Source organism: Desmodus rotundus, chromosome 5 (genome assembly GCF_022682495.2).
Source record: "Desmodus rotundus isolate HL8 chromosome 5, HLdesRot8A.1, whole genome shotgun sequence".
In the NCBI taxonomy this organism is placed as follows: domain Eukaryota; kingdom Metazoa; phylum Chordata; class Mammalia; order Chiroptera; family Phyllostomidae; genus Desmodus; species Desmodus rotundus.
The window spans coordinates 14985411-15007167 of record NC_071391.1 but is presented as its reverse complement, the minus strand read 5'-3'; the positions used below and the strand labels follow the sequence as shown (position 1 = coordinate 15007167).

The window sequence follows — 21757 nt, the reverse complement described above, 5'->3', positions numbered from 1 at the left end:
CTGAGGGGGAGGCCAGGAGCAGCCCAGCACAGCCACCATATAATGTTGGACGGAGAGGCACTGGGCTCCCATCCCCCGTGGCTCCAGGCTGAGCTCTCATGTTGAACTAATAAGCCTTCTATTTGAAATGGGAGAAGAATTTGGAGTTCTGGCCCTTGGACTTAGGCCCATCTTTTCATGTCTAATTACCGCTGTGGGCTCCGGGCCTGGGGGTACTGCGGAGAGAGGGCCCCTCCCGAGCTGCTGCCTCTCTGGCTGGCCAAGTGCTCCTCAGCCTCCCTGGGGGAGCGGCCCCACCGCCACGTGGTGCCTGACGCTGAGGGCTCCCTCCAGCAGGGCAGGCCCAGGGCGTTCATTGGTTGTGGGTTCTTGACGCCCAGAGGAATGAGGTGCTTCTCTAGCCAAAACATAAACACCCCTGGAATAAGGGAGATTAGCTGTCCCCCTGAAAGGACCCCACAGGAATAGCTGGTGGGCTGGAAACCAGAGCAGAGAGGTCTCCGGGGGAGGATGATTCCAAGGTGACCCACTGGCCCCCTGGGTATGGCAGACACTTGTTCCTGGGGACACTGCAGAGAGTGACCTTCCATTGCAGCTGCCACCAACATGCCAGGGAGGTGCTATTCACACCTGGCTTCTTTGAGAATCTCCGGAAGACATACAAGTCGATTGAGCCTGTACGGTGGCCACCGCAGGACCCCTTAAACACACCTCATTCACTCCTGCCCCCAGACCTTAGCTTCTTCAGCCCTCCCACCTCACACATGGGGGGCCAAGCTTTGGGCCAGCCCAGTAGCCCCAGGAGATGCGGTATTGTTTCCTCAGAGGGGCTGCAACAAAGCATCACAAACTGGGGGCTTCACACTGCACACACTTACTCTCTCACGGTTCTGGTGGCTAGAAGTCCAAAATAAGGCATCGGCCAGGCTCGAAGGGAGGATCCTTCCTCGCTTCTGGTGGCTCTTGGCAGTTCTTGGTGCTCCTTCATCTGCGGACGCACCAGTCGCTCCCCCTGCCGTCGCATGGTACCCCCGTGCTTGTCCTTCCTCTGCGGAGGACGTCAGTCCTACTGGATGAGGGCCCAGTGATCTCGTCCTTAGTTGGTCACATCTGCAAAGACCCCATGTCAAGGAGGTCATGTTCCCAGGTGCCAGGGGTTAGAACTTCAGCATACCTTTCTGGGGTTCACAATTCAACTCCTAACAGGTGGGTACTATTACTGCTCCATTTTATAGCCAAGAAAACCAACCCAAAGAGGTTGAGTAATTTGCCCAAGTTCATAGAACTACACAACTAGTAAATGATTGGTAAATTCGTCTCTGTTCATTTCAGTTTTCTTATCCATAAAGTAGGGATTTATACCCACCGCGTGGCCTAGCTATAAGCAGGAAAGGAGGGGACGTCTGCATTGAACACACTTTGCCCACAGCCGAACATTTGCCGGTTGCTGTGGCCTGTGGCCTGGAAAGGTGCTGGGTGTTCAGTCCGGGCTCGGGAAACAGCAGCGTATATGATGGTGACCAGTGCAAGGTAAAATGTTTTCTGGAAATAATGATCTGTAACGACTGCATGAAAAGCACCATTTACATTCTTTCAACGTGTCTTTCTGGAGTTGCCTGCTATTTCCATCTCCTCTCAAGTTGAGAATGTCTGGTTGAAATGCCTTGTTCTCGTTTGCCATTTATCCTGGGTTCACCTTTAGCCCTGGAAATCACTGGGACTTCTGCAAGTTAGGCTTCCCTCTCCAGGGGCAGCATCTGGGCATCTCTGCATAAGGAGGGGGCCCAGGAGGGCTTGTGGGGAGGGGGGCGGGGGAGGCTGAGGGTTCAGGCACGCAGCCTCATCTCCCTGCAGCGAAATCGGAAGAGGCACCTTGCCGCTGAGGATTAGGAGTGCAAATTCTGAACGCAACAGCCTGGGTTCAAATCCTGGTTCAGCCACATTTCTTGACCTTTGACGAATTTCTTCTCTGTGTCACCACTTCACCTCATAGGGTTTTATGAAGATAAAACAAGTTTAAAATGCATGAATCTTTCTCTTAGGATTGAATGTGGCACTTCAAAACTATGCGATGAATGTTAGAATTCTTCTTACTTTATTTATTATCTGTTTCCCTCAACAGGATGAGGGCAGAGACAGGTCTGTTTTGCTCTCCTTGGGAGCTGCCGGGTGGGGCTCAGTGCCTGGGTGGGTAGATGCTCAGTGAGTGAGTGAGTGATTGGATTCTTATTAATAGCTTCTGTGAAATCACATCCTTCCTTGCTATACAACAAAGTCTCTTCCTCCTGTCTGGGGATACCACTGGGAACCAACCGAGTGAGGAGCCCCGGGGCACCGTATAAACTCAGGGAAAGCAGTTACTTGTTGGGGTGGGGCAGCGCAGGGCTCCCCGTGAAGCGAAGTACAGGTAGAAGCTTAGAGGATGAGGAGGAGCTGGGGCAGGGGAGCTTGGAAGGTTGTGGTCACCGCAGGAGATGGGCTGTGTGGAGGCCTGGTGGGGGAGCCCCATTCGCAGCGTGGGGTTTTCCCACGACTTATGTGGGAACGGACGGACACAGCCCGCAGAGACTCTGCCCCACGCTCTGATACATAGAAGGGAGGCCGGCCCTTCTCCAGGGTTATTACCTAACAGGCGTACCTCACGCGAGCAGCCCAGGTCTATAAAATGCCAGCTGGATCCGAGGGTCCTCTTTCAGTCTACAGACAAGTGAATTCTCAGATTCCCATCGATCCCTACCGCCTTAAAAATAAAATTCAATTTACCAAAGTTCGACTCACACACTGAGGGAAAACATCTGTTGTGTGACGTGATCATGTTAGCTGCCTGGCAGGAAACCCTTCAGCGGGTCCTCTCTTTTTTGTTCAGAAGACTTTCCTGAAGCCTCTGCCCCCTCCCCATACAAGCCTGTTCCAGCCCACCTGCCTCTTTGCTTCTTTCTCTTGCCCCCCCCCCCCACAGAGGGATACTCTATATATTCTCCCCAACATTTCCTGCAATGCTTTTCCTCCCTCTTTAGCTACCCGACTCTTCATCCTTTAGATCTCAGTCCCTGCATCACCTCCTTCGGGAAGTCCTCCTTGACTCCCGAGTGGGCCAAATGCACACCTGTTGACTCCGATTGCTCTATCATCCCCTCCTTAATGGGTGGTTGTTGACTGCCTGTTTGATTATTTAATGTCCTTCTCCTCCCCTCTAGTGTAAGTCCCAGAGGGCAGGGACCCTGTCATTGCTCATCCCTGTACCCCAGGCACCGTGCTTAGTTGGTGTCTCCCTTCATTTTCTCCTCTGCAGCCCAGTCTCTTCCTTTCCAGGTTGTTGTGGGTGATGAGCACGGCTAACATGTATTGCTCACTTGCAGTGTGCCAGGCGCTTACAAGTCCGTCTTAACCAACAGGATGGCTCACAGTCCCAGCTCTACTGCTCCTCAGCTCCACAGCCTTGGGCCAAGCCCTCAGCCTCCCTGTGCCTCCTCTTCTCATCCATAGAAGGGGACTAGAAGTAATACCTAATTTATTGAGTTGTGAGGATGACATAAATAAATCCACGTCAAATGTATTTTCTCACAGTTTCGGAGGTTAGAAGTTCATGATCACGGTGCTAGCAGGTTTGGTTTCTTCTGAGGCCTCTCTCCTTGGCCTGCAGGTGGCTGCCTTCTGTCTGTGCCCTCACATGTTCGTCCTCCTGTGTTGCTCATCCCTGGTGTCTCCTGGGGGTCCAGGTCATCTCTTCTTGTGACACCATGGGCTAGATTAGATTTGGGCCCTCTCTAAAGCCTTATTTTAATTGAATTACGCCTTTAAAGGCCCTGTCTCCAAATACAGTTACATTTCAGAGGTTAGGGCTTTATCATATGAATTTTGGGGGAAACACAGTTCAGCCTATAGTGCCTTCTAATTTGGTACTACGGTTACTCTCATTTTATGGTTGAGGAAATGGGCACAGAGAGGTTAAGTCACTTGCCTAAGGTCACACAGCTGGTAGCAGATACAAATGCAAGTGGTCTGAACTCCGGAGCTACTCTTAAGCATTAGATGCTCTGTTTCCCGGCTTGCTCCTCTGTGGGACACCAGGGTCTTCCTCACTGGAGCCCGTTTGTGTCTTAACAGCCAGCATTGGGAGGAAATCAAGATCCAGGGGTCTCAGAGGCCTCTCACCTGGCCCCTTTCTCCCTTCCAGCCCTTAAACCGTTTCCCGCTTGTTCCGAGACAGCAAAGCAGCGCTCCTGGCTGCAGCGTTTACCCTGAGATCACGGATGAGAGTCCTGACCTTACCCACGAAATAGCTCACTTTTATTATTATTTTCACATCGCTCTAGTGCATCGACAGTCTTCGGAAACAAATGACATCCTTCTGTTTGTAGCATTCTGGTTTTAGTAATGGTGGCAAGCTGCACGTTTTTTTTCCTAAAAGGGAAATGGGTTAATCCCTTGTTCAGTGGCAGCTACCAAACCTCGGAGGGAACTGGGACCTACCTTCCTGCACCCGGCTGAGAGGAGGCCATGATGGGGTGGGAAGGAAGTTAGTGAGAGGGTCCCAGGAAGTGAGGGAGACTGCCCACCCCAGAGTTTTCTCCCTCTACAATGGGCATTTATTTATTTTCCAGTTCTCAGAAACTCTTTGGAAAGAATCATGTTTTTCTGGTGAAAGGTTTAGGAAGAAAATCATGAGAAAATATGGAAGGAGAACACAAGCATATGCAATGGACACTGTCAGTCCTCACCCAGTCTCCTCGCCCAGGACGGCCAGTGGCACGAGCTTCCCGTCTCTCTGGAGTTGTCCTCTCAGCAGACAAGCACCTGTGTAGAAAGCGCCCTTCATTTCGTGCACCCGGTGATGTTCCGTCCCTTCTCCTCTGCATCTTGCACGTTTTCACTTGTTCTGCGTTAGCACATACATTTCTGTCTTGTTTTGGTTGGTTGTCTCCAAGAGCAGACTGTGAGCAAAGATGTGGGTGCAAATAGTTTATATATGAGGTTGGTCCCAGAGAGGTGAGTGGGCTGGGAGGAAAGCCAAGCAAAGGTGCACTTTGAGCTGCCCCCCTCTGTGGGCAACTGGGGTTCCTCCCCTCCCATTAGGGACCCTCCCAGTGATGTGTGGAGTTCACCTCAGAGTCATCCCAGTGAGTGGTCACCAACTTCCACCTCTCATGAGCCGAGGGTTGCTCCTGGAGACATGGCATCTGAGTACTTCCAGCCTGCCTTCAGGCCACGAGGCAGAAGGGGGACTCGAATAGGGACTACCAGAACAGAACTCTTTCCTGAGGCTGCGGGGGGCCTCCAGGGTGGACCATGGGGTATGGGAAAGGCACAGCTCATGCATCTCTTACTTAGCACATCCTTTCACGATGGATGCCTCATATTCCTGCATGGGTAGCTTTGATGCTTTGTCTGATCCCTAGTGGTGGACTGGAACGCCTTTCTCATACACACCTCTTTCCTGATGCTCCACAACCTGTGGCGACCCCCTGTGTGCAGTGGCTAGCTGGATCAATGGCCATCTCCTCTCTCCCACAATTGCTTGGCCCTCTCCGGCCTCTTTCTGCCCCTGCCCACCTCTGCTTGGTCCTCACAGATGTCACTTTGACCCTTTCATATCATGGGGTCCAGGTGCCTGGACCAGGTGGGGTCTGTGAAAGAATCTTGGGGCCCTTTGCAGAGAATTTAGGAATGGGAGGCCAGCAGGTCACAACAGAGGGTGATTTCCACTTTCCCCCTACGTTGCCTGTGGGCAGATCAAAGGGCTTTCTGTTGTTGTTTTATTTTCCTTTCCAGTGGCTTCTTGCTGAGGAGGCAGGCAGCGGAGCCAAGGCAAACAGAGCGACCTCTGAGGCCGTTGCCTTCAAGTTGGGCAAGCCGTCTGACTGTGCTGCTGCGCTGGGGCCACAGCTGTGACCACAGGGGGGAGTTTCCCTGCCCTTCCCTCCTCTGAGCCCAGAGGCCAGATGGGAGCCCTGGGTGCCGACCTCAGAGCCTGCTGGGCCCCAGGAGGCCTGGGAATGTGGTAAAACCACGGAATTGGAGGAGTGACGGTGGAGGTGCCAAGAGAGCTGGATTGCAGCCTAGACCCATCCTGTAATTACTGTCCCCATTGTCCTCAACTGGAGAGATGGGCAGTGCACTGGACCAGGAGTCCAGAAAGTCAGAGTTTAGAGCCTGGTTGTGCTTCGGTTCAGACGAGTTCTCGTTTCTAAAGTAGACTCCTAACGTCTCATCTGCACACTGGGGTGCGAGGCTGCTCGTTCTCTGGGCGCCCTGACTCTAGCATTGTGCCTTCGAGTCTTCACCGGGGACTCTGACCAAACAGCTTTGAATTCCCTGGAGCAGAGTGCTTAGGAACGCTCAGGAAGCCCAGGCGTGGTTGTTGATGGAAATGGGGGATGCTGTTTAAATAAATTAAGAGCAAAGGAGGAAAATCCATCAGCATTATTTTCAATAGCTAGATGATATGCATAATATTTCCTCCCTTTCATTTGGTAATTTTTCTTTCTTGAAGTAGTTTTGAAGAAAGAAAGTGTTTGATGACTTGCTGCACAATGAGCTCAAATAAAAATATTCTTTTTCAAAGGCAGTTGGTTGCTATGTAATTGAATTTAAATAATGGGCAACTTTTGTTTCTAAGTAGCCCAACCAGTATTCAAACACTATTCTAACTAGTTGAGAGGTACGCATATGTTTGTGTGAGAGTGTAAAGAAGAAAAGATCTCACTGATGGAGTCTTTTTGGCAAAACAATAATAATTATAATATATTAAAGTTGAGTGCATACATTCGTGTGCATCTGCTAGTGAGAAATGTATGGGATTAAAATTAAATGCTCTTCCAGAAGGAAGAGATCCAAAGGCATCTGGAGAGTCCAAATGGGGTTAAGTGAGAATTTTGGTTTCTGAGTCTCTCAGATCTGGGTTCGAATTCTGGGTATGCCCCTCCCCAGCTGCATGGCATTTGGCAAATTTTTTATCCTGAGCCTCAGGTTCCCCATTTGGAAAAAAGGGACAGCAAAGGCTGGATCAAGTGTCGAGCCTTAGGCTGGGCGCGGAGTGACCGACCGTGGTGGCTCTCCTCCTTTCCCTTTCTCTCCAGCAGCGCAGCAGAACCGACACACATGTGTGCTAGGCCCATAGACACTAGTTCATCCGATGCCCAGTAATCCGATTGTGGTAAGATTTTTCAGTCCTCGTTTTATGGAAGGGGAACCTGCTCTCCTGAGATTATCAAATTCCATACATCACCCAGTTGGTGGAGGGCCACATGTGAAACTGGAAGTGTTTGTCTGAACCACAGAAAGGCCTGGCTTTTTCCATCCTAAGGGGCTTTTTGCTTCTGAGCTCTGTTGGATGCAGAAAGGGGCTCCTGGCGTTGCTTGGTGTAGGCAATCATTCATTCTTTTCTTCCATGTGTACTAGACTTTCCCTGAAGATTTCAGGCTGAGGGTGGTGCACCCAGAGGTGGTGTAACACTCCAGCCCAACACTGCATAATGGAGGCTTTCTGGGTCTTCAAGCCCCTGCGCGCATTCAGGCTGGGCCCTCTTGCCCACTCCTCTCACCTCCCAAGCTCCTCCCCAGCCTCAGACCCCCTCTGGGGACATGGAGAGTTTCTTTCTGTTGGTCTTCCCTACAGGTCCCCCTTGTGTGGTACCCTGGGCGCAGGCAAGCCAGGCAGCAGGGGCACCCTGGGCCACCCAGCCTGGCCTCCCGGGTCCCCTCCTGGGGACACGAGGCGGGGAGGGCAGGAGCCCAACTGCACAGAGGTCCCATTGACGCTGCCTCAAGCTGCCCCCTCATGCCTGCGACCTCCAAGGCCAGCAGGCCCTTCCTTAAAGCTCTTGAATTTGGACTTTTTAGTGTATGTCGTTGCATGGGACCCTCACCTCTGGGGGGGGGTGCGCTTCCCTGGCTGTGTGGGTGACTCAGGTGGTCCTCCTACTCTGCAGAGTGCTATGGAGGACAGGGCCTGCCTTGCGCTTAGTTAACCCTCTTTTCCTGCCATACAAGGTCTCCCTCTGCCAGAGGCCCTTTCTTACTGTTCCTGGTAAGAGTAGTAAGACTCCTGCTGTGGCCTAATGCCCCAAGACTAAAGTACGCCTTGGGACGTGGTGATTCCTTAGAAGCCATTGTTCTTGAGAGCGCTCCTGTGGGGCGTGGCAGGTGATCTCAGCTCACTTGTCTCTTCTATCAGTTAACAAGAGGCTGTGAACAGAGTTAGCACTTTTTCCCCCCAAAAGAACTCAGGAGCTGATGATGTACAAGTGTGTACACAGGTGCTCTTGTATGGGTTCTGCCTGCCTTCAGGTGTCACCGAGGGCTGTGTCTGAAATCAGTGCCATGTTGAAGGCCAGGGATGACTGTATCTATGGGGCGAGGAGCAACAGCGTGAGGTCAAGTTCAGTGTGAACGGATGGGCCAGTTCAGTGGGTAATGCGAAGAGAGCCAGGTGATGCAGTAGCTGGAGCTGGGGCCCGGGGTCTGGCGTTGTGGGTGAGTGCTGGCCCTGCCGCTTTCTGCTCTGTGTAATCTCGGACTGGTTAAGTATTCATGCCTCTTTTTCCCTCTGTGTGGAACCAGATAGCAGCCGTGCATGTGGGTGGGAGCCCGAGGTAACCAAGTGCACATGGGGTGCTGAGTGTAGCACCGGAGAGGCCCCTCTGGGGGGCAGCGCATGTGCCTCGCCGTGAACAAATGGCGTGTCCCCGACGTTGGGGGAGAAGGGTGAATAGACCTCGTGGGAATACCTGCGCTGGAGCTAGGAAGACCCCACGTTGAGTTGCACTTGGGTCCTTTTTCTGTTACATCAGTTCTGCCACCTCTGGGAGTAGCCAGAAGTCCCCCAAAGATGGGGGCCATTTCTGGAGTCCTGCCTTCCCTTCTGGAAGTGGAGGGGCATGCTGGGTGCCTTCCTCTGTCACCGTGGAAGCCCTGAAGCTCCACAGGATAAGGAGACTTTGGAAGTGAAGATAAAGTGGTCCAGAGGGAGGATATGCCCTCTAACAGTCTGAGGACCCAGTTTTGGGCACATTTCACTCCAAATTGCTTCAAAAGGCAGATTTGCAGATGTTAGGGACCCAAGTATCAGTGAGGGTGGAAGAAGAAGGAGTCATCTGGCCTGGCTGAAGAGAGGATGTCAGATGGCTTGGTTTTCACTTGCAGCAAAATGTATTGAGTTTTTCTGCAAATGGTAATAAAGACGGGAAGCGGTAAGACACCAGAGGCCTCCCTGCTGCTGCTGGAAACACCTGTAGGGCGGCGCCCCTCCCTGGGTCTGTGTGTATCGTCACTTCGGAAAAGGGTGATTTGCAGCCGTGTCAGACCACCGATCTCAGCTGCCTGAGGGGTACGTCTCTGACTTACAGCGGGGGGGTCAGCGAGAACGCCGTCTTATCTGCTCTTGGCTGTGGCCGAGAGCCCCAGCCTGCAGCCAGCCCAGGCACTGTCTCCACACTTTACTCTTAGTGGGGAGGAAGTGAAACGAATGTGATAGATTTGAGATGAGGTAGGTTACCATCATATTTCCGGCTTTTCCCATGGCTCCTGATTGGCTGTGAGAGTTCCCATAGAGTGGAGAGAAAGAGATCTGGATTAGAAATGGGGAGGTAGATTCATGTTCCAGTTTTGCTGTAGCCTTGCTGTGTGACCTTAGGCAAGGCACTGTCCCTCTCTAGGCTTGTTCACTGTCTATAAAACCAACCCCTGTGTGGCGAGAATGGCCCAGGGATGAGCAGCAGCTGCCCCCTCTAAGTGGGCTGTGCCTCTCTCCCGTTCTGCTTCCGGATCTCTGTTGGGGTTTGCATTTGGAACTCACGACAAAATGCTGCCCTCTGGGACTCCCACCCTGCATCAGAGGGAAGGGCCTTGAAGGTGAGTTAGGAGGAGCAAATGCCTCCTGGTCTTCCCAGCCAATCCTGATTCTGCCTAAACTTACTTTCTTGGTAACTTCAGATGAGTTATTTAGTCTCCCTGAGCCTCGGTTTACCCATTTGGAAAGTAAGAAGAGTAGCACCTACCTCAAAGGATTGTTTGGGGTTAGGACAAGACTATGATTAGAAAGTGCACAGCATGCCTGATGGCTGTGGGCGCTTGACAGAGCACAGCTAGCTGGCCAGGTGGTGTCCCCTCACGCCCATTGGGAGGGGAGTGGTTACTGAGGTGCAGCCACCTGGACCCAGTGGGCCTGCTGATGTTGGGGCGGGAGATGCTGATGTTGGGTTCTGCTGCTATTGGGATGGGGGATGGAAGTTCTCTGGGGCTCTGGCAGTGCCCTCCTCCCTGGCCCACCCCGTGCACCAGAGCGTGGCTTGCATGGAAAGGCATGGTTCCTCTGGCCTCTCAGGGCCAGGCGCCAGGTGGGGTGGTGACTACAGCTCCCAGCAGCTAATCCTGCTGGTCAGGACACCAGGCACTCCCACACAGGGGGGTTTCTGCTTTGCCTTGTGGGGCAGCTGGAGCTTGGGGACATGCTGTATTCCCTCCCAGCTCCTTGGTACCACTCTTCTCCAGTCTGTTCACAGCCAGGAGCAGCCCTGTCTCAAGGCAATGGTTTTCAGGTGCATGGTGTTCCCACTAGAAGCTTGTTGGTTGGATCTTTGCTGCCTTCCAGGTGTCCTCATCCCAGAAACCACTTAGGTGGGGAGGTGTAGGGACCAAGTGACTTCCTCTCTCCACACCTCAGTAGCCCTATCTGGAAAATGGGCACTAGTCATACCTGACTCATCGCTGCTGCTCAAGAATCCTAAATAAGATTGTGAATATTATTGTTGCTGCTGGTACTGGTTTGCAAAAGCAACTAGTGGGCTATTTGGGGTTGACTTTGGTGTAAAGGATGTGGTTTGAAATGCCTCTTTGTCTTAAAACAATCTGTTTTGATTTATTGAACTGTGGGAACTTGAAAATGGACCAAATGTTTTTCCTCCCCTTGTTCTCTCTCTCCAGCCCTCGGATTTCCTCTCACTCGGTCATTTACTTGCCCCACTCACACACATCTTGCTCACTCGTCCACCCTCTTGTTTGTTCACACTCATCTTCTCACTCAGTTTAAGTGCAGGTAGAACTTCAAATGGCCCAAATGTTTTTCCTTCTACCTCAGAGGCCCCCAGTCTCTCTTAACTACACACACTCAGATATATGTGCAAATTCACACTCACACTCCCCCTCCTCTTCCCATCTCCTCCACCCTGCCCCCACCCCAGCAGAGCCTGAGGTCCCGAGCCCTTTATCTCCTTTATCTCTTTTACTGACCTGTTCCATGGCTGTGCAGCGACACGGGCCAAATCACTTGACCTCCCTGGGCCTCAGTTTCCTCCTTGCCCCACAGAGGCCAAGCTATCGGTTTACATTCAGGGAGACGATCACTTTCCTATGCAGGCCCTCAGATGCTCAAGACAGGGTCCTTTCTGCATCTCAAATCTCCTGACTCTGCAAATGAGCGGATCGGATCTCATTAGGCAGACCGCATGCCAACCTGAAATTACTTTTTAGCCTTTTCCTGGTACTGAAGAGACATCATTTTATTTTGAGCTAGAAATTAACATGAGGTCAGGATAAAACAGAAAGTTCAAGAGGATGATTCACTCTTGACTTTAGAGAGACACAACACCAGTCTCAGCCGGTCTCATTCCTCTTCCTCCCGATGTCCCCGGCAGAGGTGACTAGGGACACTCTGGGCAGTGGTCGATTTGCCCCTGCCAGTGAGGGAGGGGTGGTGGGACTCAGGACAGAGACCCTACGTTTCCTGTCCCAGATCCACCAAAAGGATTCGTTTCGTGTTGTGTCCACCCTCAGCCTGCCCCAGGATGGAGAGGCTGGATTTACTCAGAACACACCCCCTGGGAACACACTGTCCTTGCAACGGCCCTGCAGGTGAAGTGCTGCTGTCACTCCCGTTTAGGGGTGGTGCACCTGGGACACGATGAGGCTGAGTGTGTCACAGTGTGTCAGTGGCAGGTCTGGGTCTGCAGCTGAGCAGTGGCCTCACTGGAGCTAAGCGTCCGACCGCCAAGTCCGGCTGTCCTCCTGAGTGGCCCAGGGATGCCAAGGTGGAGTGCAGAGACACAGGATCTCAAGGTGCGAGCCCGAGTTTTAACCCCGCTCTTTAACCCCCCTCTGCTACAAACTCATCGTGGACCTTGGGTGAGTGCCTTCCCCTTGCTGGGCCTTGGTCACCCATTGTAAAACGGAGGAGAGGGACCAGTGATCCCCGAGTCCCCTTCCAGCACGGTATTCTGTGGCTTCCTGGGGGGTTAGATTTTAGGCAGTCATTAAGAATCAGGCTGCTGGGCTTAAATCCTGACTTAGGAGCTGTGTGGCCTTGGGCAGGTTACCCAAGCCCTCAGATCCTGAGGTTCTCCATCTGCAAAACGGAGAGAAGATTAACCGCTATTAGGTCAGGTTGCCGTGAGGACTGAGAGGTACAGTATGTTACCCGTTACCCAGGACAATGTCAGAGCTCCGTGCGTGCTCGCTCTTACTGTGGCTTTATGATCTGTCATGGAAGACCCTTTCACTAGGGAGGGGAGCTTGCCACCTGGCATGGAAAGCCTCGTCCCGGAATTAGAGTGACATCGTACATGAGTTACCATGATGCCTTTGGATAAAAACCACTTGGCCACTGGAATGCCTGGGGCTTCTTAACCAACGTACCGTCTTGGGCATTCCAAATACAGAAGTGAAAAGGACTGGGATGACTTAGTCCAGTGGCATTCAACTTACCTATGGCCATAGAAGTCAAAGAAAGTTCAATGTGGAATAGCCAATATGGAATATAATGGAGCTTCCACATTGAAGCAGGATAGGGGGCTGCCCTGCCCACCTTGCCTCCACTTTGGTGTTTCCTGAGGAACCCATTTTCAGCATCACAGGCCAAGAGGTGATAGATAATGAAACTGAGGTCCCCCACGGGGCAGAAACTCCCCTAGGAATCAGAAGCAGAATCGTTTTCATTAGCAGCTGCATTGCCCATTTTTATAAGAGGGTCCTCTGTGTTTCTTTTGCCCATTGATCTCAATTACCTAGAGACGTGTCTTTCAATATTGACACTTACTTAGGGGCTGGCATTTCTGAATTATTCTCTCTCCTGCCTCCTCCCAGCCATAGGTAAAAGCTGGATGGATATTTATTGTTCAATCAAGGAAAATGGAGCTTTCTATTTGGAAGCTTTAGAAACACAGTATTTACCCAAGTAATTCTGCCTGAATCTGCAGGTGTTTGACCAAAATAAATAAATAAATTGGGGCCAGAATGAGCCCACAGATGGGGCGGTTTGCAGGGACTCTCAAGAGCCTGATTAAATGAGGCATCTCTCCCCACGTCCCACATTCCCCATCTTGCAGCTCCCCCGTTCGGATTTTGAGATCACGTGGTTTTCCTCCCTCAAAACCTAATTTCTACACAGACTTAGCCCATGGTAACCTGCCACTGGAAGTGCTTTAGTGATAATCAATCGGTGTGGCTCGCTGGTGAAGGCCCCACGCCTGCTGCATGTAAAATACCCCGGCGGCCAAAGCGAGATTGAGCCGGCAAAACATCCAGGCGTCATAGCACTGTGGGTCCCCCTGCCCATTTTAAAGGCCAGGTGCTGTGCCCCCCAACAGCTTGCTGACTTGCCCAAGGTCACGCAGTGATTTAGAGGCAGCGCTCTTGGCCTCTCGTGTTCCTAGGCCGGGGACCTTTCAAACACACCAAACCCTGTCTTTGCTGAAGCCAGTCTCCCCTTTGCTTTATGATCTAGGTAGTAAGCCAGTTCTGTAGTGCCTGTGTGGGCACAGAGAGAGATCAAGCGAACTACTGATTCAGTTCGAGGCTGGCTTCTAGAGTGCATAAGCAGATTTAGCCAGCAGCAGGTAGGGAGGTGTTCTGACCCGTTTGCCCAGCGCCCTTGCGCCTGTGTCCCAGTGCGATGAGAGGGTCAAGAATGGAGAAGACCCGGTCCCCGTCTGCAAGGGTGGAAGAGACACATGTGAATTCAATTCAAGGCTGGCGAGGCCTGCCCTTGGCTTCCCAGCACATTGTGTGCTTTGGGAGTGGGTGTGAACATGGCCTTCTGCAGGCCTGACCCTGGCAGCCCAGCAGATGTGTTTATTTCTTCCTGTTCTTCGTGGGAGGCCAGCCTCTGGCCGGGTGGTTGAGAAGGCGGCCTTGGGGCAGGGCTGCCTGGGGTACGCACCCCTGTCCTACTGCTCACACCTGTGATGTGAGGCTAACTCTCCGTGCTTCCGTTTCCTCAACGGTCCAGTGGGGCTGGGAATAGTGCCTTCCCATGGTGGGGGGAGGAGACCCCAGAGAGACAACCCACAGAAAGTGCTCAGCGCCCCGCCCCCCCAGAGAAGATTAGCAAGCACTTTGCATTAGCTATTACTTTGAGGAATTTTAGATGGAGGGGTTGAGATTGGAGGGGATGTTTCTCTATGTAAAAAGTACTATTTATCACCTTTTTTCCTGATTATAAAAGTCCCATGCATACATACGCCCGCTACCGAAAGACGCCCATTGGTAACGTTTTGCCGTATTCCTTCCCAGTTCCGCCTGTGCGTTGTGTGTGTGGTGTAATTGGGCATGTACTGTCAGAGTATCACTTTCAAAAAATTGTAAATCCCGTGACGTCTCGTAAATGTGAAATGAACGTGGGTCAAAGATCGATTCGGCTCATTAATGTGGGAGCCAGCAGGATGGCAGAGCTGTTCTCAGGAGAATCGGAGGAACGGTGGCCATTCGGGCAGTGGAGGGAGAACGCTGGGGTGGTGGCTGGATTGGATGCAAGGCAGGCCACCTTTGGATAAATTCTTACCCCTTGCGGTCATCTTTTCTACAAGACCTACAGATGCACATGTACCTGGACAAGAGTTAACACTTACATTCTTCTGGAATCCCCTGGACAGTTCAGGGGGGGGCTGCTAAACAACGGTCCACTGTGGTGTAGAAAAGACAGGCCTCCCCTTGCCTGATTTCCAGGTTTGGGGTCATTTTTCTCGACACTGTCTACATACACTTCCCGCTTATACACTAGAAAACGTGGCGCCCCTCCCCTTCCACGCTTAATAGTCCATCACAGTCATCTTCAAAGGGAAGTTTTAAAGGAGGACCCAGAATTCCCCAAAGGGTGTGACCTGCTCATAAACCCACCTTGACAGAGGTGCCCCCACCCCTCCTTGGGGTCCCAGGGCAGCTGCACTGGCTTCTGTCACCACCACGTTTTCTTATGACCACCGGTTTCCCTGTCTCTGTCTAGACTGAGTTTCTTGAAATCAGGGATTTGCTGAGCTGCACCCTCTCCCAGATTCTTCTCTCCCAAGCACCTAATAGGTGAGTCACTGCGGAGATGCTCACTCGGTGAGTGACCGCGGGTGTTAAGGGGAATGGCTTTTGTTGGTTACAGAGGGTGACCCTTGCTGGAAGGAACTGGCAGGACCCTCTCCTGGGTCCTTGTTGGAGTCAGAGACACTCCCAACCCCCACGCACTGTCACAGCCTTTGCATCACCCCACCCCGATCCTGCCATTTAACTGTGTCTGGAGGGCTCTCTACGCACACTCAGTCTAGAAAACCCACCTTGTCTCTTCTCTGTAGGTCTCATAAGACTGAGCTTTCTGAGCTCCTGACTTTTTTTCCTAATCAAGGTCTTAAAGGGGTAAAACTCCTTGGCCACCTCCAGCTGGGGAGGGAGAAGTGTGGCTGGAAGGATTAATGGCTTCACTATGAATTTTAAAGCTCTCTTGTTCCACGTGTTGGGAAAACCCATCAAAATGCTAATGCCTCTGCTGTCCTACCCCCTGCAGAACCTTTTCTGCATTAGAATATATTTACATGGACTTGAGCAGGGGAGAATCACCAAGAATTGGGGTGCAGCTCTCCCCATTCCACCACATCCCTGTGGATTGTAAAGTCTGAATTAATAGCCCCAGGTTGAGGAGGAAACTGTGGTTGGCCCTGGGCGTGGCTGCTTCACTCCGCTCTGGTTAGGAGTTCTCAGCTTTCAGCTTCCTTGCTAGCTGCAGGGTGGCCAGTTTGGAAACATCTCTATTACTATCACGTGGCTTTTTAATACAGTCATGTGTCACTTAATGACAGGGATACGTTCTGAGAAACGTGTTATTAGCTGATTTTGTCATCGTGTGAACAGCATAAAGTGCACTTACACACACTTACGTGGTACAGCCTACGACATGGCCAGGCTGTGAGGTGCAGCCTACTGCTCCTGGGCTATAAGCCTGTTCAGCATGTTACTGTGCTGAATATTGTAGCCAGCTACCACACAGTGTTAGGTATTTGTGTATCCAAGTAGAGAAAAGATACAGTCAAGTGTGATCTAAAAGATAGCAAATGGTATTACCTGGACACTTAGGACACTTACTAGGAAGGAGGCTTGTAGGACTTGAAGCTGCTGTGGGCAAGTCGGTGAGCGGCTGCGAAGGCTGAGGGCATTACTGCCCGCTCCTGTAGACTTCAGAAACACAGGACACTTAGGCTACAATGAATTTATACAACAACACGAAATTCTATCAAGCACAAGAGGAAATGATGCAATCAAGAGACGCGGTAAACACGAGATGTGTGAGGCTGCTGGTGTACACAGCACAGTGTTACGGTGAACTTCTTGTTTTTCGTAAAGAGAAAGGCACACTCTAAAATAATGATAAATATGAGGGAGGACCCCTCACCCCACCCAAAATACCAGAATTATCTTCTGGAGGGCGGGCCCCTTGTAATACAGACTTTCCCCACTAGGTGAGTGTTCTAGAAACCCATCTGTATCAGTGTACCAGCTGGCGTTGTTGTGAGAGGCTGTGTTCGGCTTCAGTGAATATTTTTTGAAGACTCTTTCAACACGTTTGCCCATTTATGATGGGTGATTTACGAGCACACCTGCCCACAACATGCTGAATAGCCAGTAGTTTTTGACCAAAAATGCCATGAGCCCCGTACCCCACCCTCCCTATGAAATCAGAAAAGCAGCTTGTGACTGCTGCCTGTGACTAGCAGAGACAGGGATTGAACCTTTATGGGCACTTTACTCAGATGGCCCACGATCTGAGAAGACAGTGGGTTGTGTACCCTCATGAACTGTCTTACCTTTCCTTTCAAGCCAGCCTTTTCATAAGGGGGCCAAGTGTACGGAGGGGATCTGGAATTCAAGGGAAGAAAGTATAGGTAAGGAATCTGGAATTCAGGAAAGAGGTTAATCAGATAACAGCTGCAGTCCGGCAGTTTCCCTGACGTCCTTTCCTCTGCTGACCGGTGATTTTCTATCTGGGCCCTGTGTCCTGTGTCCTGGGTGACTTTCTACATCTGTGTCCTGGGTGGTGGCGGGATTCTCTCCCTGGAACACAGTGGCTCAGGTCCCACCTCGATGGCTTATGGTCTCCTCTGGAGCACAAAGGTTGAATTGCTTGTGGCCTCTTAGAGTCAGGGTGGGCGGTACCTTCAGTTCCTAAAACGATAGCTTTTTACATGCATTAACTACTAAGCTTATTGACTATTACCTAAGACTAAAATATTCCAACACTTGAGTTGCCCCACATCTGGTCACACATCTTGCCCCAAGCAACTGACTTTGGTTTCCCTGACGAAAAAAGTCCCCAAAGGGAACCGCCTGGCTGCCGTGGAAGAGGTGCAACAGAATACAGAAGCACTAAAAGGCATCAAGACGGACGAGTTCAATAACTGTTTTGAGTGGGGGAAAAAGAAAGTCTCGATAGGTGTATTGCATCGAATGGAGAGTCCTTTGAAGGTGACTGACGTTTAAACATGCAAGAATAAATAGACAATTTTTTTTAAACTCCATTTTTGGGCGGGTCCCCCTTGTAGTACAGTAAATACATACACCGGCAGCCTAGCCGTCTGTTATCGTCATCCACATCACACGCTCTGCGTCCTGTACGTGCCGAGCTTTTCCACGACCGGCAGTGCAGCAGGTTTCTTAGAGCAGCAGCAACCCGGACACGAGGGGGACGCGATCCGCTGCGACCTGACGACAGGTCCGGCAGCTGCGACCTAAACAGCGATGTTGTGAAGGCTACGACCTCACTAGGCGACAGGAGTTTCGTGGCTCCGTTAGGACCTTATGGGACCGACATCCGTGCTTTGTCCCTGAGCACAAAACATCGTTAGGCAGCGCGTGACTGTCCTGCCTCTTTCAGAGGTGGAGGATCCTCGGAAGCGCGTCCTGTGTATGTGAGACCACACGGTGGGTCCATGCTGAGCTCAAGATCTGGGACGTGTGGAGGCAGAATTAGTATCAAAGCCAACCTCAGCGCTAGGACAGGCTCCACCTTTCCTGAACCAGGTGCCGGAAGCACTGGTTCTTCTCGTAGCCTATGAACCCCAGGCATCTTTGCATGTCAGCCCAGTGGCCTGGGAACCTCTTGGATTCATCCTTGGGAGGGTGAACTTGTGGGTTGGCCCAGTGCAGGCTGGACGCAGGTGAAGTGGCTCTGAGGGCTTTGGCTGAGCGCAAAACCATGGGCTCTGGTCCTCAGCCTGATTCAGCTCTGTGCCTGGGGCTGAGCCGCTCGCCCTCTGTGGGCCTCAGGCCCCTCCTTCGCTAGAGAGAAGAGGGCGCTGGCCAGGTGCTAGAAGAGTCTGTAGAAGAGGCATTTCTTCATGTCTTTTGTTTGTTTGTTCATTCAGATGACACTGTGGAGCAGGGGCGGGCAGGTTGGGCTCTACCTTCAGGGACGGGTCCCTTAAACCATCAGGTTCTAGGTCTGCTGGGCAGCCCCCCCCTTGTGGGAGGGAGCGAGCCTTACTTGGCAGATGTGGATGGCATCACTTGTGTTTTCTGTTTCCCTTTCTCCACCAACGATGCACCAGTGTTTAGTTACAGAAAAATGCTGCTGCTCTCTGTCCTCTTCTGCAAAATGGGAAGAGTGGTAATACTCCCCTCGCAGGGTGGGAGGGAAGAAAAGTGACGTGAGCTCCAGAGGATGCATAGGATGGACAGCCCATGTCTTTACCTCCTTCAGGCAACAAGAAAGCTCTTCCAGACAGGACAGAACAGGAGCAAATGCAGGGCAGAGCCCACTGGTGACAGGCTCCCAGAGGCTGCCCGCTGTCCTTCCTGCTCAGCTGAGCACCTTGGCAGTGTCTGTCTCACACAGGTACTATTGAGGAGGGCACGAGAGACCCTGGCTAGCATGTGCTGCCTGCAGAAAAGCCCCAGACCTAATGGGAGGTGGGGAGGTGATTACTAATGACCGTTGCATTGAGAATAAACAGCTTCACGTGTTAACTTACGGGGTTGGTACATCCCCTCCACTCTAGCCCTTTCACCCTCCCCAGGCCACCAAGAGCTAATGGGCCCTGCTTGGGAGTTCCTTGTTCACTGGGACCCTTACTAGCTGTGCCAACACCCACAGGGTTCTGCTCAATTAAATGTGGGGAGCGGCTCTCCCTTTAGGCAGGAAAAATAAATCCTGATCTTTCCCAGGATGTCATGGCTCCCATCTCAGCCCCACAGTGACCTTGAGGCACAATTAGCAGGCCCGTTGAGGGACTCATTATGGGAACTGGATGATGGGGGCTGAGTGACAGGGTGGGGTGGCGCTGGGAAGACCCTCCCTCCCAGCGAGATAAGTGCAGGTGGAGAGAAGAGGCAGAGAAGGGACGTGGCTTCATTAGGAGCTGCTCCAGGGATAGTTGAGATGCAGGACACAGCAGGAACTCCTCCTGAACGCGCCTTGGCGTCTTTCCCTCTCCCCCACCCACATACCAACCCCCTGCGCTGCTAATTTAAAACAAAGCAAAACAAAGCCCTTGCTTTGCTTTGGAGCCATAAACTGCAGAGCTCTTATCTGTCAACAAGCCCGGAATCAGCTGGCAGTGCCTCAGCCTGGATCCTGTGGCCTGGCATTGGTATGGGGGAGGGGGGCCCACGGCTGTGCTGCCCCCAGGGTCTCACTGAGGATGCTGCCCCTTCTGGGGCACAAGATCAAGAGCCCTTGTGGTCACAGGGCTCGGAAGGATGGCATTTCCACCTGGGAACCAGGGAGAGGTGTAGAGTGGCTGGAGTTGAGGTGGGGGGTTGTAGAGGAGCTAGCCAGGAAAAGGCTCATCATTGGGCTGATCACCTCCCTTCATCCCTTCCTTGATGCGTCTTCCCGGAAGCCTTCCCAGCTCTCCTCCTCTGAAATCCTACTGACCTGGGATCTAGGATATCAAGAGACTCTAAACTAGTGGTCTTCAGTTTTATGTGGAAACTTAATATATAAAATAATCAGAAAGTCCAGCTGTTGTGAATTAAGTGTTAGCATATGTCTGGGGTGTAGATCCCATCTGTTCTTCGTGTAGATCCCTGAGGGAGGGAGGGAGGGATCTGAGAACTATAACTTGGAACCACTAATCATGGCCACCACCTTTGTTACAAAAAGTAGCAAGCAGATTCTATTTTATATAATTGCTCCTTCCTCTGTTTATCGTCTGCTTATTTTTTGCCCGGTACCGTGGGAACCACTTACAATCTGTTAGCTCATCTAATCCCCAGCTCAGGCCAGGAGGTCAGGACTCTAATTGTCCACACTGTGCAGATGAGTTCAGTTGGACCGCGGGGTCTGTGTATATTGCGAGGACCTGAAGGAGGGCCTAGAAAAATGGGCAACGAGGGATAAGATAATAAAAGTCCACACGTGTAGGCAAAGGGAGACCGGGAACCCGCTGAGGCAGGAGAGAGAGACATGGTACCCCACACTTATGGGCTCAGTCGTACAGCAAAGGAGAGAGCAGATGGAGGGGAATAGAGGCGACTGGCTGGCTGAGCATCCGGGAGCCTGTTACAACAAGCAGACGGGCAATGGTGAGGCTGATCGCAGGCAGGACGGGCAGGGGTGGGGGGGTTGGACAGTCAGGGCTGATCTGAGAGACATGGGATGGCAGAGAACCTTGGCGGGGAGAACTGGGAAGAGTCTTTGGTGTGGGTGTCAGTTACGCAGCGGTGCTCAGTTTGTGAAAATTCAGTGGGCTGCGCACTCACGGTGCTGTGTGTGTATGTTCTATTTTGACTTAAAAATGGAGTGGGAACCAGGAGGGTAGACATTTCAATCTCTCACCTGGGCCTCATCCAGGACCCTGAAGTGGCTCTCAGAATTTTTCTTACGACTTGAGAGCTGGTTTTCCTTACACGGTGCAGATTCGCTTTGTTTGGAAGACGAGGAGGAAAAAGATCTGAGTTTTGAGCCGGACTTTACAAAATGGGAGGACTTGGCCATTCACCACCACTGGTTAAGTTCTTACTATATTTCTGAGTGTAAGAAGTCCCACTTTACTTTTTAATATCTTAATGTCTCTGAAACCAGGATGTGTCATACAAACAGTGACCTGTCATAATTATTTCACTGGCAGTGTTTTCTTTCCTAGAAGTTCATAAAACATAGTCCAGAGACTTAGAGTCAAGAAATAGGGTATCGTAGGGCAGGCTCCCTGCTAGGCCCTGTGCATACATCCCTCGTGTGACCCTCACAACAGCTTAGAAGTTACCAGCCGCTGTCAGCCCTGCTTCCCAGACAAGAAGTGGAGGGACGGAGTAGGAAGGTCACCTGCTTGGGGTCACAGAACTAGTTAGGGGTGGCCTGGGGACTTCCACCTGTGCCACTTCAAACCTGGGGGATCTTACTCCAAAGCAGGAGCAAGTCTGGGACCTAGAGGGTGGTGGCCTTTCCTTTCCAGAGCCCGGGACGAGGCCAACAATGAACACCATCACTGGGCTCACTGTCTTTCATTGCTGCCTCTTGTTCCCCAGCACCAGTCCCTCCTCCTGGCCCTAAACCCTGGGATTCCGTCCT

The 21757-nt window shown here is 51.8% G+C and overlaps 1 protein-coding gene across 6 annotated transcripts in view; it reads left to right on the top strand.

The window, feature by feature from the left end:
• The window catches only part of TSPAN18 (tetraspanin 18), a 163305-nt gene that overhangs the window by 7031 nt on the left and 134517 nt on the right, over positions 1-21757 (top strand). Inside the window, exon 1 of one of the 6 annotated variants that reach the window (XM_053924589.1) lies at positions 15213-15288. The exons of the other annotated variants lie outside the window; for them this stretch is intronic. The gene's annotated coding sequence lies outside the window, so the exon portion shown is untranslated. Of the gene's footprint in view, positions 1-15212; positions 15289-21757 lie in introns of those variants that run through there. 6 annotated transcript variants of the gene reach the window in all.